At 49.3% G+C, this 14283-nt stretch overlaps 1 protein-coding gene across 8 annotated transcripts in view; it reads right to left on the minus strand.

Moving 5' to 3' along the window:
- The window catches only part of GMEB1 (glucocorticoid modulatory element binding protein 1), a 50162-nt gene extending 38015 nt beyond the window's left edge, over positions 1-12147 (minus strand). For 2 of the 8 annotated variants that reach the window (XM_077965995.1, XM_028837143.2), the window contains exon 1: positions 11748-12140. The gene's annotated coding sequence lies outside the window, so the exon portion shown is untranslated. Of the gene's footprint in view, positions 1-4906; positions 5215-10914; positions 11309-11533 lie in introns of those variants that run through there. The other 6 variants (XM_077965993.1, XM_077965975.1, XM_028837140.2 and 3 more) reach the window with 6 other exon arrangements.
- Positions 12148-14283: the final 2136 nt, after the last annotated feature.

Consider the following 14283-nt stretch of genomic DNA (forward strand, 5'->3'; position numbering starts at 1 on the left):
CCTGCCTCAGCCTCCCGAGTAGCTGGGACTACAGGCGCTCGCCACCTTGCCCGGCTAGTTTTTTGTATTTTTTTAGAGACGGGGTTTCACCGTGTTAGCCAGGATGGTCTTGATCTCCTGACCTCGTGATCCGCCCGTCTCGGCCTCCCAAAGTGCTGGGATTACAGGCTTGAGCCACCGCGCCCGGCCAGGATTGCTTTTCTTATTCAGCAATTCCCCCAAGGCTACCACAGTGCCCAGGACAGGAGTTTAATAAATGGTTTTCAAATATCGGACTTAATTATCTACAAAACTGCTTATCTGAACCTTTGTAAACCTGAGCACACAGCAGGTATGCAATACATTTTTGTCCAATTAGTGACTCGCCTTACCCAAAAAGACTTCTGGAATTTTCTTTTTTATTATTTTTATATTTATTTATTTAAAGATAGAGACAGGATCTCACTATGTTCACCAGGTTCGTCTTGAACTCCTGGCTTCAAGTGATCATCCCGCCTCAGCCTCCCAAAGTGTTGTGATTATAAGTGTGAGCCATCTGGCCAGGTGGGGTAGCTCACGCCTGTAATCCCAGTACTTTGTGAGGCCGAGGCGGGCGGATCATCTGAGGTCGGGAGTTGGAGGTCAGCCTGACCAACATGGAGAAACCCCATCTCTACTAAAAATACAAAAAATTAGCCAGGCGTGGTGGCGCATTCCTATAATCCCAGCTACTTGGGAGTCTCAGGCAGGAGAATTGCTTGAACCTGGGAGGCAGAGGTTGTGGTGGGTGAGCCAAGATAGTGCCAGTGGACTCCAGCCTGGACAACAAGAGTGAAATTTCGTCTCAAAAAAAAAAAAAGTATGAGCCATCATGCCTGGCCACTTCTAGAACTTTCTACCATCCTATCTGGGGGGGATATAAATTTACTTAGGCAGCTAGGCTAAGCTATACAGCTTATAGCTCATCATTATGGCCAGTTCAACAAATATTATATTGAGTCTCTACCTCACATCAGCTAGAGTTAGTTTCCTTAGATATGAGGAGCAACAATACCTGCTCTTGAGGAACTACAGAAGGAAAAGAGATACATGACACTACTGGATATTGCAGGGGAAAAGTTAACTGCAAGATATTACAATACAGAATATGAACTTCTACAATTTGAAGGCTTAAAATTAGAAAGGGGCCAGGCACAGTGGCTCACACCTGTAATCCCAGTACTTTGGGAGACCAAGACCGGTGGATCACTTGAGGTCAGGAGTTCAAGACCACCTTGGCCAACATGGTGAAACCCCATCTCTACTAAAAATAGAAAAATTAGCAGAGCATGGTGATGGGCGCCTGTAATCCCAGCTACTCAGGAGGCTGAGGGAGGAGAATTCATTGAACCCAGGAGGCGGAGGTTGCAGTGAGCCAAGATGGCGCCACTGCACTCCAGCCTGGGCGACAGAGCGAAACTCCATCTCAAAAAAAAAAAAAAAAAGGCCAGGTGTGGTGGCTCATGTCTGTGATCCCAGCACTTTGGGAGGTCGAGGTGGGCGGATCACGAGATCAAGAGATCGAGACCATCCTGGCCAACATGGTGAAACCCTGTCTCTACTAAAAATACAAAAATTAGCCAGGCATAATCAGCCAGAGGCTGAGGCAGAAGAATCGCTTGAACTCGAGAGGCAGAGGTTGCAGTGAGCCAAGATCGCGCCACTGTACTCCAGCCTGGAGACAGAGCGAGACTCCATCTCAAAAAAAAAAACTAGAAAAGGGCCAGGCACGGTGGCTGATGCCTAGCACTTTGGGAGGCTGAGGTGGGTGGATTGCCTGAGCTCAGGAGTTCAAGACCAACCTGGGCAACATGGTAAGACTCTGTCTCTACTAAAAGTACAAAAAATTAACCAGGTGTGGTAGCGTGTACCTGTAGTCCCAGCTACTCGGGAGGCACAGGTTGCAGTGAGCCAAGATCATGCCACTGCACTCCAGCCTAGGTGACAGAGCAAGAGTCTGTCTCAAAATAAAATTATATAAAACTAGAAAAGAGCTGGGCGCAGGGGCTCACGCCTGTAATCCCAGCACTTTGGGAGGCCAAGGCGGGTAGATCATGAGGTCAAGAGATCGAGATCTTCCTGGCTAACATGGTGAAACCCTGTCTCTACTCAAAGTATAAAAAATTAGCTGGGCATGGTGGCAGGCCACTGTAGTCCCAGCTACTCGGGAGGCTGAGGCAGGAGAACGGCAAACCCAGGAGGTAGAGCTTGCAGTGAGCCGTGATCGTGCCACTGCACTCTAGCCTGGGCGACACAGAGAGAATCTGTCTCTAAAAAAAAAAAAGAAAACTAGAAAAGAAAATCACGGGTCTCCTCTCTCAGCTTTGGAGCCCCCTTCCCTCTGTCTCTGTATAGGAGAGCTTATTCCTTTCTTCTCCCTTCTTTCTTTCTTTCTTCTTCTTTTTTTTAGATGAAGTCTTGCTCTTGTACCCCAGGCTGGAGTGCAATGGTGTGATCTCAGCTCACTGCAACCTCTGCCTCCCAGGTTCAAGCAATTATTCTGCCTCAGGCTCCTGAGTAGCTGGGATTACAGGCACCTGCCACCACGCCCGACTAAATTTTGTATTTGTCGTAGAGACGGGGTTTCACCATGTTGGCCAGGCTGGTCGCAAACTCCTGACCTCAGGTGATCCACCCGCCTCGGCCTCCCAAAGTACTGGGATTACAGGTGTGAGCCACTGTGCCCGGCCTCTTCTCCCTTCTTTCTTGCCTATTAAACTCTCCGCTCCTTAAAACCAAACCAAACTAAAAAATAATAAAAATCAATGAACTGGTTCAGCTGGCTAACAACAGTAGAACCAAAACAATTAAGACCGTTGAGTCTAGAAAAGGCCAAAAAGGAATGTGATGAAGCATACAAATGCCATCTAATCCTAGAATAATTGAACCAATAAATATCTTCAAAATTTGAACCATAAAAATACAGGCGGAATTAAAAGAATCAGCTAACCTTTATTGAGCTAGCACTCATTGTCAAGCATCATGCTATAACACATTTAATTTAAAAGATGTAATACTTTAGCAGGTAGCAAACTTATAGAATTCATTATTCCAAAAATGTGCTTTAAATTTTCAAAAATTACAGATTATGAGCCAGGTGCAGTGGCTCACGCCTATAATCTCAGCACTTTGGGAGGCCGAGGCAGGCGGATCACGAGGTCAGGAAATCGAGACCATCATGGCTAACATGGTGAAACCCCGTCTCTACCGAAAAAAATACAAAAAATTAGCCGGGTGTGGGGGTGGGCACCTGTAGTCCCAGCTGAGATCGCACCACTGCAGTCCAACCTCGAAAAATCGAGACTTTGTCTCAAAAAAAAAAAAAAATTAAGATTATACATCCCTTATTTGAAATGCTTGAGACCAGGAGTGCCTCAAATTTCAGATTTTTTTTTAATTTTGGCATATTTACATACACATAATGTGACACCTGGGGGATGGGACACAAGTCTAAACACAAAATTCAAAATTCAATTATGTTTCATATACACCTTAAACACATAGCCTGATGGCAATTTTTTTTTTTTTTTTTTTGAGACAAAGTCTCGATTTTTCGCCCAGGCTGAAGTGCAGTGGCGCAATTTCGGCTCACTGCAACCTCCGCCTTCAGGGTTCAAGTGATTCTCCTGCCTCAGCCTCCAGAATAGCTGAGATTACAGGCACCCGCCACCACACCCAGCTAATTTTTTTGTATTTTTAGTAGAGTCAGGGTTTCACTATCTTGGCCAGGCTGGACTTGAACTCCACCTACCTCAGCCTCCCAAAGTGCTGGGATTACAGGTGTGAACCACGGCGCCCGGCCGCTTGATCGCAATTTTATACAATATTTTTCTGTTTGTTTTTTTTTTTTAGAAGGAGTCTCACTCTGTCGCCCAGGTTGGAGTGCAGTGGCGCGATCTCGGCTCACTGCAAGCTCCGCCTCCCGGGTTCACGCCATTCTCCTGCCTCAGCCTCCCGAGTAGCTGGGACCACAGGCGCCCGCCACCACGCCCGGCTAATTTTTTGTATTTTTTAAGTAGAGACGGGGTTTCACCGTGTTAGCCAGGATGGTCTCGATCTCCTGACCTCGTGATCCACCCGTCTCGGCCTCCCAAAGTGCTGGGATTACAGGCTTGAGCCACCGCGCCCGGCTTATACAATATTTTTCATAATTTTTTGCATGAAACAGAGCCTGCATTAACTACTAATCTGTGGGATTTTTTCACTTATGGCATCATGTTGGCTCAAAAAGTTTCAGATTTTGGAGATTTGGGGTTTCAGATTTTCAGATTAGGGATACTCAATCTGTAATACCTTAGGCAAAAAAATGGGTTACTGGATGGTTAAAGAAGCAGATTTAAAAGGATGTCTCTAACTTCAACTTTCTACCCTAAAGTAAGTCCCCTCTACAACATTCTGAATAGGTGGTTGACTAACTTCTTAATATCTTCCTCAATAGGAACTCACATTTTACCCTTTACCCACACCATATATTAGCACCCAAGAGGAATGTTCTGGCTTCTTCTCTAGCCTTCTCAGTGTTTATCAGAGAGGATAATTATAATCATCCACAATACATCTCTCAATGTCAGTCTAAGTCATGGGTCTGATTCACCATGGCAATTCTGACCTTCTTCAGAGAAGCAAGTTTGGGTTGAGTATCACTCATTACCCTAAATACCATATTCCTTGCAGGTAACCCGAAACCAGCTCTAAATGCGAGGTCATCTCTAAGCTAAGGGTAAATGGAAAAGTAGCTCTTGTTTACAGCAACAAAAAATCCTGAGGCAAGATCAGTGAGTTGATCCTTTGAGTATTTCATGGAAGAGGCTTTAGAGTATTCATTGTGAAATCACACAACTCTCTCTGGAATTCTTTTTTCTTTTTCTTTTTTTAAATTTAAACTTACTTTTATTTTATTTTATTTTGAGACAGAGTCTCACTCTGTCGCCCAGGCTGGAATGCAGATCTCGGCTCACTGCAACTTCTGCCTCCTGGGTTCAAGCGATTCTTGCGCCTCAGCCTTCTGACTAGCAGCTGGGATGACATGTGCACAACACCATGCTCGACTTTTTGTATTTTTAATAGAGACGGGGTTTCACCATGTTGGCTGGGCTGGTGTCAGAACTCCTGGCCTCAAGTGATCTGCCCGCGCCTGTCTCCCAAGGTGCTGGGATTACAGGAGGGAGCCACCCTGGCCGGCCTCTATCTGGAATTCTAAGGGAACACATGTAAAGGAAATATGTCAAATGTACGTTAAATGCTTAAGAACTCACTATTCTGGGCCAGGCGTGGTGGCTCACACCTGTAATCCTAGCACTTTGGGAGGCCGAGGCGGGCGGATCACCTGAGGTCGGAAGTTGGAGGCCAGCCTGACCAACATGGAGAAACCCTGTCTCTACTAAAAATACAAAATCAGCCAGGCGTGGTGGCTCATGCCTGTAATCCCAGCTACTTGGGAGGCTAAGGCAGGAGAATCGCTTGAACCCGGGAGGCGGAGGTTGCGGTGAACCAAGATTGCGCCATTGCACTCCAGTCTGGGCAAGGAGAGCGAAACTCTGTCTCAAACAAACAAACAAAAAATTAACTATTCTGGCTGGGCACAGTGGCCCACGCCTGTAAACCCAGCACTTTGGGAAGACGAGGCAGCCAGATCATCTGAAGTTGGGAGTTAGAGACCAGCCTGACACACATGGAGAAACCCCGTCTCTACTAAAAATACAAAATTAGCCAGGCATGGTGGCCCATGTCTGTAATCCCAGCTACTTGGGAGGCTGAGGTAGGAGAATTGCTTGAGCCCGAGAGGCGGAGGTTGCAGGTGAGCCGAGATTGTGCCTTTGCACTCCAGCCTGGGGGACAGAGAGAGACTCCGTCTCAAAAAATAATAATAACTATTCTGTAGTTTTTTGGTTTTTTGTTTTGTTTTGTCTTGTTTTTTGAGACAGGGTCACCCTCTGTCACCTAGGCCAGAGTGGAGTAGAGTGTTTCTGGCTCACTGCAGCCCCGACCTCAGAGCCTCAAGTGATCCTCCCACCTCAGCCTCTGGAGTAGCTGCCACTATAGGTACCAAGCACCAACCCTGCTAATTTCTGTTTTCCTTTTTTTCATTAACTTTTTTTTTTTTTTTCCAGACAGAGTCTCGCTCTGTTGCCCAGGCTGGAGCACAGTGGCAGGGTCTTGGCTCACTGCAACCTCCGCCTCCCGGGTTCAGCAATTATCTGCCTCAGCCTCCTGAGTAGCTGGGATTACAGGTGCCGCCACCACGCCTGGCTAATTTTTTCTATTTTTAGTAGAGACAGGGTTTCACCATGTTGGTCAGGCTGGTCTTGAACTCCTGACCTCGTGATCCACCTGCCTCAGCCTCCCAAAGTGCTGGGACAGGCGTGAGAGAGCATGCCTGGCCTAATTTCTTTACTTCTTTGTAGACATGAGGTCTTGCTATGTTGCCTAGCCTGGTGTCAAACTCCTGGGCTCAAGCAATCCTCTCACCTCAGCCTCCCAAAGTGCTGAGATTAAAGACCTGAGCCACTGTGCCCAGCCTGTAGTTATTTTCAAAGACAAAAAAGACGCTTTGAAACTAAGCACATCACTGCTCATATATTTACCAGAAAACTAAACAAATGACTTCTGACCCACTCTAAATTCATTTTTGCGTGTCCTGAAAATCCAATGTCTAAAATGTGGCAAGATGCAAGTATCAGGCTGCACGTGGTGGCTCACGCCTGTAATCCCAGCACTTTGGGAGGCCAAGGAGGGCGGATCACTAGGTCAGGAGTTCGAGACCAGCCTGGCCAACATGGTGAAACCCCGTCTCTACTAAAAATACAAAAATTAGCCAGGCGTGGTGGTGGGCGCCTGTAATCCCAGCTACTCAGGAGGCTGAGGCAGGAGAATCACTTGAATCCAGGAGGCGGAGGTTACAGTGAGACGAGATTGTGCCACAGTCACTGCACTCCAGCCTGGAAACTCCATCTCAAAAAAACAAACAAAAACGGACAAGTGTCACATGATTGCAGGGAAGGACACTGGAACTAGTAATGAAAAAGGAGTAATAATGGCTGGGTGCAGTGGCTCACGCCTGTAATCCCAACACTTCAGGAGGCCGAGGCAGGTGGATCATGGGGTCAAGAGATCAAGACCATCCTGGCCAACATGGTGAAACCCCATCTCTACTAAAAATACAAAAATTAGCTGGGCACAGTGGCTCACGCCTGTAATCCCAGCACTTTGGGAGGCCGAGGCAGGCGGATCACCTGAGATCGGGAGTTTGAGACCAGCCTGGCCAACATGAAGAAACCCCGTCTCTACTGAAAGTACAAAATTAGCAAGGCATAGTGGTGCATGCTTGCAATCCCATCTACTTGGGAAGCTGAGGCAGGAGAATCACTTGAACCCAGGAGGCAGAGGTTGCGTTGAACTGAGATTGCGCCACTGCACTCCAGCCTGGGCAACAAGAGCAAAACTCTGTCTCAAAAAAAATAAATAAAATAAAAAAATTAGCTGGGCGTGGTGACGTGTGCCTATAGTCCCAGCTACTCGGGAGGCTGAGGCAGGAGAATCACTTGAACCCAGGAGGCGGAGGTTGCAGTGAACCAAGATAGCGCCACTGCACTCCAGCCTGGTGACAGTGAGACTCCATCAAAAAAAAAAAAAAAAAAGGGAATACTATTGGCACTTTTGGGAGGGGGGATGGATAGCATTAGGAGATATACCTAATATAAATGACGAGTTAATGGGTACAGCACACCCACCAACATGGCACATGTATACATATGTAACAAACCTGCACATTGTGCACATGTACCCTAGAACTTAAAGTACAATAATAACAAACAATAATAATAATATTGGCACTTTCTGGGGACTTAAAAAGTAAAAATGAATACGAGATTTTCTGAAATTTTCTAACCCCAAAATATTTATTTAATTTTTTTTGAGATGGAGTTTCTCTCTTGTTGCCCAGGCTGGAGTGCAATGGCATGGTCTCGGCTCACTGCAACCTCTGCCTCCCGGGTTCAAGCGATTCTCCTGCCTCCCAAGTAGATTATGGGCATCTGCCACCACGCCCAGCTAATTTTTATTTATTTATTTATTTTTATTTATTTATTTATTTTTTTTGAGACGGAGTCTCGCTCTATCGCCTAGGCTGGAGTGCAGTGGCGCGATTCTCGGCTCACTGCAAGCTCTGCCTCCAGGCTTCACGCCATTCTCTTACCTCAGCCTGGGACTACAGGCGCCCTCCACCATGCCCCGCTAATTTTTTGTATTTTTAGTAGAAACGGGGTTTCACTATGTTAGCCCGGATGGTCCCCATCTCCTGACCTCGTGATCTGCCCACCTCGGCCTCCCAAAGTGCTGGGATTACAGGCGTGAGCCACAGCACTTGGCCAATTTTTGTATTTTTAGTAGAGACAGGGTTTCACCATGTTGGCCAGGTGGGTCTCAAACCCTTGGCCTTAGGTCATCTGCCCGCCTCCGCCTCCTAAAGTGCTGGGATCACAGGCGTGAGCCACCGCCCCAAGCCCAAAATATTTATTTGTTCCACACTATTATAATTTTTGGAGACTGTGTAGTCGTTCTTTTTTTTTTTTTTTTTTTTTTTTTTTTTTTTGGTGAGACATAGTCTCACTCTGTCACCCAGGCCAGAGAGCCGAGGCTAGCTCTCAGCTCACTGCAACCTCGACTTCCGGGGCTCAAGCGATCCTCCCACTTCAACCTCTGGAGTAGCTGGGACCACAGGCAGCTAGCTCCACCACACCCGGCTAATTTTTGTTATTTTTTGTAGAGACAGAGTTTCACCATGTTGCCCAAGCTGGTCTGGAACTCGAGCTAAAGAGAGGCCAAGGAGGCCACTCACTTTGGGATTAGTGCTGTAATGCTATAGTGCTGGCATTACAGGCATAAATCACAGCGCCCGCCAGAAAACTAACAAAATTAGGCAGGCGCAGTGCCGCGCCTGTAGTCCCAGCTACTCAGGAGGCTGAGCTGAGAGGATCGAGTTTGCAGTGAACTGAGATCCCGCAATGCACTCCCACCTGGGCGACAGAGGAAAACTGTCCCCCTAAAAAAATAAAAAAAAAAAGAAATTTCCAATCTAAACTACGGTTTTGTTTAAAACGAGGGGGAAAAATCCAAGTTAAAACTTTGTTACTTGAGGCCAAAACTCCTTGATATCCCCTTTATTTCTTCTCATGCATTCAGTGGGTGATCCAGAGTGCTACAAAATGTAATGATGTCAACAAGTAAAGTATGCAGAAATACTGAGAGAAGTATCCAGAGGAGGTGAAATTCCAAGTCACAGACTGGAGACTACTATGTAGATGTCTGAGTGAGAGATGGGATAAGAGTTCTCTGGAGTCATCCCGCTACAATCCGGTGGAGTTTGGCTTAGGGCAAGACCAAAATACTGCCCCCACAATAAACCCAATGAAGCAGAGTAGAAGCTGCCTATTCAATGTATTTGCTGAAGTAAACATGAAGCAAAAAAAAAAAAAATCATTTAAGATATTAAATATACATCCTTGATATAAGGCTCTCAAATTAGGAGACAGTGCAACCATTGAATGAGAAGGTTCCCCAGCCAAGCACAGTGGCTCACGCCTGTAATCCCAGCACTTTGGGAGACCAAGGCGGGCGGAACACGAGGTCAGGAGATTGAGACCATCCTGGCTAACACAGTGAAACCCTGTCTCTACTAAAAATACAAAAAATTAGCCTGGTTGGGCTGGGCGCAGTGACTCACGCCTGTAATCCCAGTACTCTGGGAGGCTGAAGATGTCGGATCACCTGAGGTCGGGAGTTCGAGACCAGCCTGGCCAACATGGTGAAACCCCGTCTCTACTAAAAATACAAAGATTAGCTGGGCATGGTGGCGGGCGCCTATAGCCCCAGCTACTCAGGAGGGTAAGGCAGGAGAATTGCTTGAACCCGAGAGGCGGAGGTTGCGGTGAGCTGAGATCGCGTCATTGCACTCCAGTCTGAGCAACAAGAGTTAAACTCGGTCTCAAACAACAGCAACAAAAAATTGCCTGGTCTGGTGGCACGTGCCTGTAGTCCCAGCTACTCAGGAGGCTGAGGCAGGAGAATTGTTTGAACCCAGGAGGCGGAAGTTGCAGTGAGCCGAGATTGCACCACTGCACTCCAGCGTGGGCGAGAGCGAGACTCCGTCTCAAAAAAAAAAAAAAAAAAGAGAAAAAAAAAAAGAAAAGAAAAGGAAAAGGTTCCCCAAATGCACTTTGGTAACTATTAGCAGAGGCAAGGGGGAAGAAGATAATCCCTCAAGACTAGAATTACGTCGGGCAGTCTCTTTTCCTAAAACCCGTCTTGATTCGCCTAAACAGACATCAATCAAGGCCCCATCTGTGTCTACTAGGAAGTGGTTTTGCGATTTCTCTCATCTTGAGAGAATCCAGGGCTGCGCCTGCTCTGCTGTCTAGGTCAAGGCTTCACCCACTTGTCTGGTGGACCATCCTCCAAGACCCTCGGGTTGAGATTTTGCCTTCATCTCTCCTGCCCCTCAATTAGATAACACCTGGCCAATTCCTCTGTCATTTCAGAAAGCGGGAACACCCTAAGCGTCTTTCCTCAACGATCTCTTCTCTCAAAAAGATAGGTTTCTCCATCCTCTGACCGAGCGAGTTACTCTGTTCTCCACCTAGACATCAAGAGACACCTAGACACCTTCCATCCCCTCAGGTTTGGACGCTGCTCTTTCGTACTTCAGGAGGCTCCAGGAGTCTTCCTACCACGCGCTCATCTGTGGGGAGACCTGGGCCTGCTCACTTCCCCTTGGAGCTCCTCTTCCTTCCCTGCCTTTGGAAAAGAACCTGCTTTTTTTTCCCCCTTGTTCTGAGTGGCCGAGGCCTCTGCCGCGCCCCTCGGGAGAAGCTGGACTCTGCTTTCCTCAGAAGAACCCACTCTGTACTGTTGCTCCCCGGCCAAGGCTCCCAGAGGGTCTCCTCCCAGGCGGGCATCCGGGCTTCCAGCACCTATCGTCCCCATCCCACCGGGCGGGACCCAGGCCTCCAACCAGCTCCTCATCCAAGGGCCCGGTGCTCCCCGGACCCCGCCTCTGGGGATACCCCAGGCTCCCCAGACCCCTCGACGGGGTCCTGGGGCCCTGGCCTCTCAGTCCGGAGTCACTCCGGCCCCTCCTGGCCCCTCAGCCTAGTACTTCCGGGCCCCTCGGTCCGGGGGCGCCGGGGCCCCCCAAGTGGTGGACTCGCCGGTTCCCGCCGCCCCGGCCTGGGGCCCGAGCCCCGGCAACGCGGCCGGCTGCGCTGGGGGCGGCCCGGCTGCTCGGGCGGACCCAGCGGCAGCGTCCCCCCACCCCCCCGCGGCGCCGCGACGTCCGCTCGCTCCCCGGCGGCGGCGGCGGCACGCACAGGGCGTGGGGAGGCGCCCGCGGAGGCAGCAGCCCCCCGCCCCCTGCGCGCCCGCCCGCCCTCGCCGGCCGCCGCGCGGCCCCCGCGCCCGCCCCCCCGCCCCCACCCCACCCCGCGTCCGCGCCCGCGCGCCCACCCCTCCCCCTCCTCACCGTCTCCGTCGGGCGGGCGGGCGGCGAGCGGCCAGGGCGGGCGGGCGACGGAGCATGCGCAGAGGCCGCCACGGCAGCTACCGCCACCGCCGCCGCCAGGCCGGGCTTCAACACTTCCGGCCGCCGCCGCCGGCGAGCTGGCGCCTTAAAGGGGACGCGTCCCTATTGCCGGCCCCACCGAGGATTAACCTTAGCCAAGGGATTTGGGCCTTACCTAAGCAGGATTCTTCCGCCCTTGAAAATCGGTGTTGGAAAGGTCGCTAGAGACCCCAGTAACTCTCCTTCCTGCACCCATAGATGAGGAAAATAAACCCTAAATGAAAGAATCACTTCAACCACAATTGAGGGCCAAACTAGCTTTCTCGACTCCTCTGGAGGACTCTACGCCATTTACCTCCCCAAATCCTGTTTTATGAAATTTACATCTTATCAGACCCTTCAAGTTACAATCCAGCTATCAATTTGCAATCAGAAGATCTGCATAGATCGGTAACTGGTCACGAGTCCTTGAGCAAACCCTAAGCATTGTCTGACCCATGCCTGTTTCCCAAGTTTTTCCTGCTTGTGAGTTTCTGCGTTGAAGTCTTGACTCCCCTGCTGGAAGTGTAAACGACTCTGGAGGAATTCCTTGACAGCTCTAAACCTCTGTTTCCGATAAGACATAATGTGAGTGCTAAAAAGTGATACCTGCATGAAAAGTGCTTCAGAGAGTTCCTGGGGTCAGTAATAGTAATTAACAAGTATTATGACCTTTCTTTTTTTCTTTTTTTTTTTTTTTTTGAGAAGGAGTCTCGTTCTTTGGCCAGGCTGGAGTGCAGTGGCGCGATCTCGGCTCACTGGAACTTCCGCCTCCTGGGTTCAAGTAATTCTCCGGCCTCAGCCTCCCGAATAGCTGGCACTAGAGGCGCGCGACACCACGCCCGGCTTTTTTTTTTTTTTTTTTTTTTAGTAAAGAGGATTTCACCATGTTGGCCAGGTTGGTCTCGATATCTGACCTCGTGATCCACCCGCCTAGGCCTCCCAAAGTGCTGGGATTACAGGCGTGAGCCACCGCGCCCAGCCGTAGTAAGACCTTTCTATGGCCAGATGCAGTGGCTCACGCCTGTAACCCCAGCACTTTCGGAAGCCAAGGCAGGCGAATCACTTGAGACCAGAAGTTTGAGACCAGCCTGGGTAACATGGTGAAACCCCGTCTCTACTAAAAATACAGAAATTAGCTGGGCGTGGTGGCATGCGCCTCTAGTCCCAGCTACTCAGGAGGCTGAGCCAGGAGAATCACTTGAACCCGGGAGGTGGAGGTTGCAGTGAGCCGAGATCAGGCCATTGCACTCCAGCCTGGGCAACAGAGTGAGATTCTGTCTCAAAAAATAAACAGACAAAAAGACCTTTCTATGGTCTATGGCTTGGTGTCTTGTATAATCCTCACAGCAACCCTACTAAGTAGGTTTCTTTCTTTTTTCTTTCTTTCTTTTTTTTTTTTTTTTCTTGAGACAGGCCTTGCTTGATCTCCCAGGCTGAGTGCAGTGGTGAGATCTCGGCTCACTGCAGCCCCAGCCTCCTGTGCTCAAGCAATCTTCCTGCCTCAGCCCCCGGAGTAGCTGGGACCACAAGCAGGAACCACCATGCCTGGCTAATTTTTATATTTTTAGTAGACATGGGGTTTTACCATGTTGCCCACGCTGGTCTCTAACTCCTGGGCTCAAGCAATCCTCCTGCCTTGACCTCCGAAAGTGCTGGGATTACAGGTGTGAGCCACCATAATCGTTTGTTTATGTATTTATTTATTTATTTTTATTTTTGGAGACGGAGTCTCAGTCTGTCGCAAGGCTGGAGTGCAGTGGTGCGATCTTGGCTCACGGCAACCTCTGCCTCCCAGATTGAAGTGATTCTCCTGCCTCAGCCTCCTGAGTAGCTGGGACTACAGGCGCGTGCCACCATGCCTGGTTAATTTTTTGTATTTTTAGTAGAGACGGGGTTTCACCGTGTTGGCCAGGATGGTCTCGATCTCTCGACCTCATGATCCGCCTTCCTCGGCCTCCCAAAGTTCTGGCATTACAGGTGTGAGCCACCGCGCCTGGCCATTTATTTTTATTTAGTTATTTTGGGGGATAGAGTCTTCTCCTGGGCACAAGTGATCCTCCAACCTTGACCTCCTGAGTAGCTGGGACTATAGGCTTGCGCAACCAGGCCCTACTTTTTGTGTTTTTCATAGAGCTGGGGTTTCTTTTTTTTTTTTTTTTTTTTGAGACCGAGTCTCGCTTTGTCGCCCAGGCTGGAGTGTAGTGGCCGGATCTCAGCTCACTGCAAGCTCCGCCTCCCGGGTTTACGCCATTCTCCTGCCTCAGCCTCCCGAGTAGCTGGGACTACAGGCGCCCACCACCTCGCCCGGCTAGTTTTTTTTTTGTATTTTTAGTAGAGACGGGGTTTCACCATATTAGCCAGGATGGTCTCGATCTCCTGACCTCGTGATCCGCCCGTCTCGGCCTCCCAAAGTGCTGGGATTACAGGCTTGAGCCACCGCGCCCGGCAAGCTGGGGTTTCACCATGTTACCAGGGCTGGTCTCAAATTCCTGAGCTCAAGTGATCCACCCACTTCGGCCTCCCAAAGTACTGGGATTATAGTCGTGGGCCACCATGCCTGGATGATAACTGATTTTTTTTTTTGAGATGGAGTTTCGCTCTGTTGCCAGGCTGGAGTGCAGTGGCCCCATAATCTCAGCTCACTGCAACCTCTACCTTCTAAGTTCAAG

The sequence above is a fragment of the Macaca mulatta genome, chromosome 1, assembly GCF_049350105.2.
Source record: "Macaca mulatta isolate MMU2019108-1 chromosome 1, T2T-MMU8v2.0, whole genome shotgun sequence".
NCBI lineage: Eukaryota > Metazoa > Chordata > Mammalia > Primates > Cercopithecidae > Macaca > Macaca mulatta.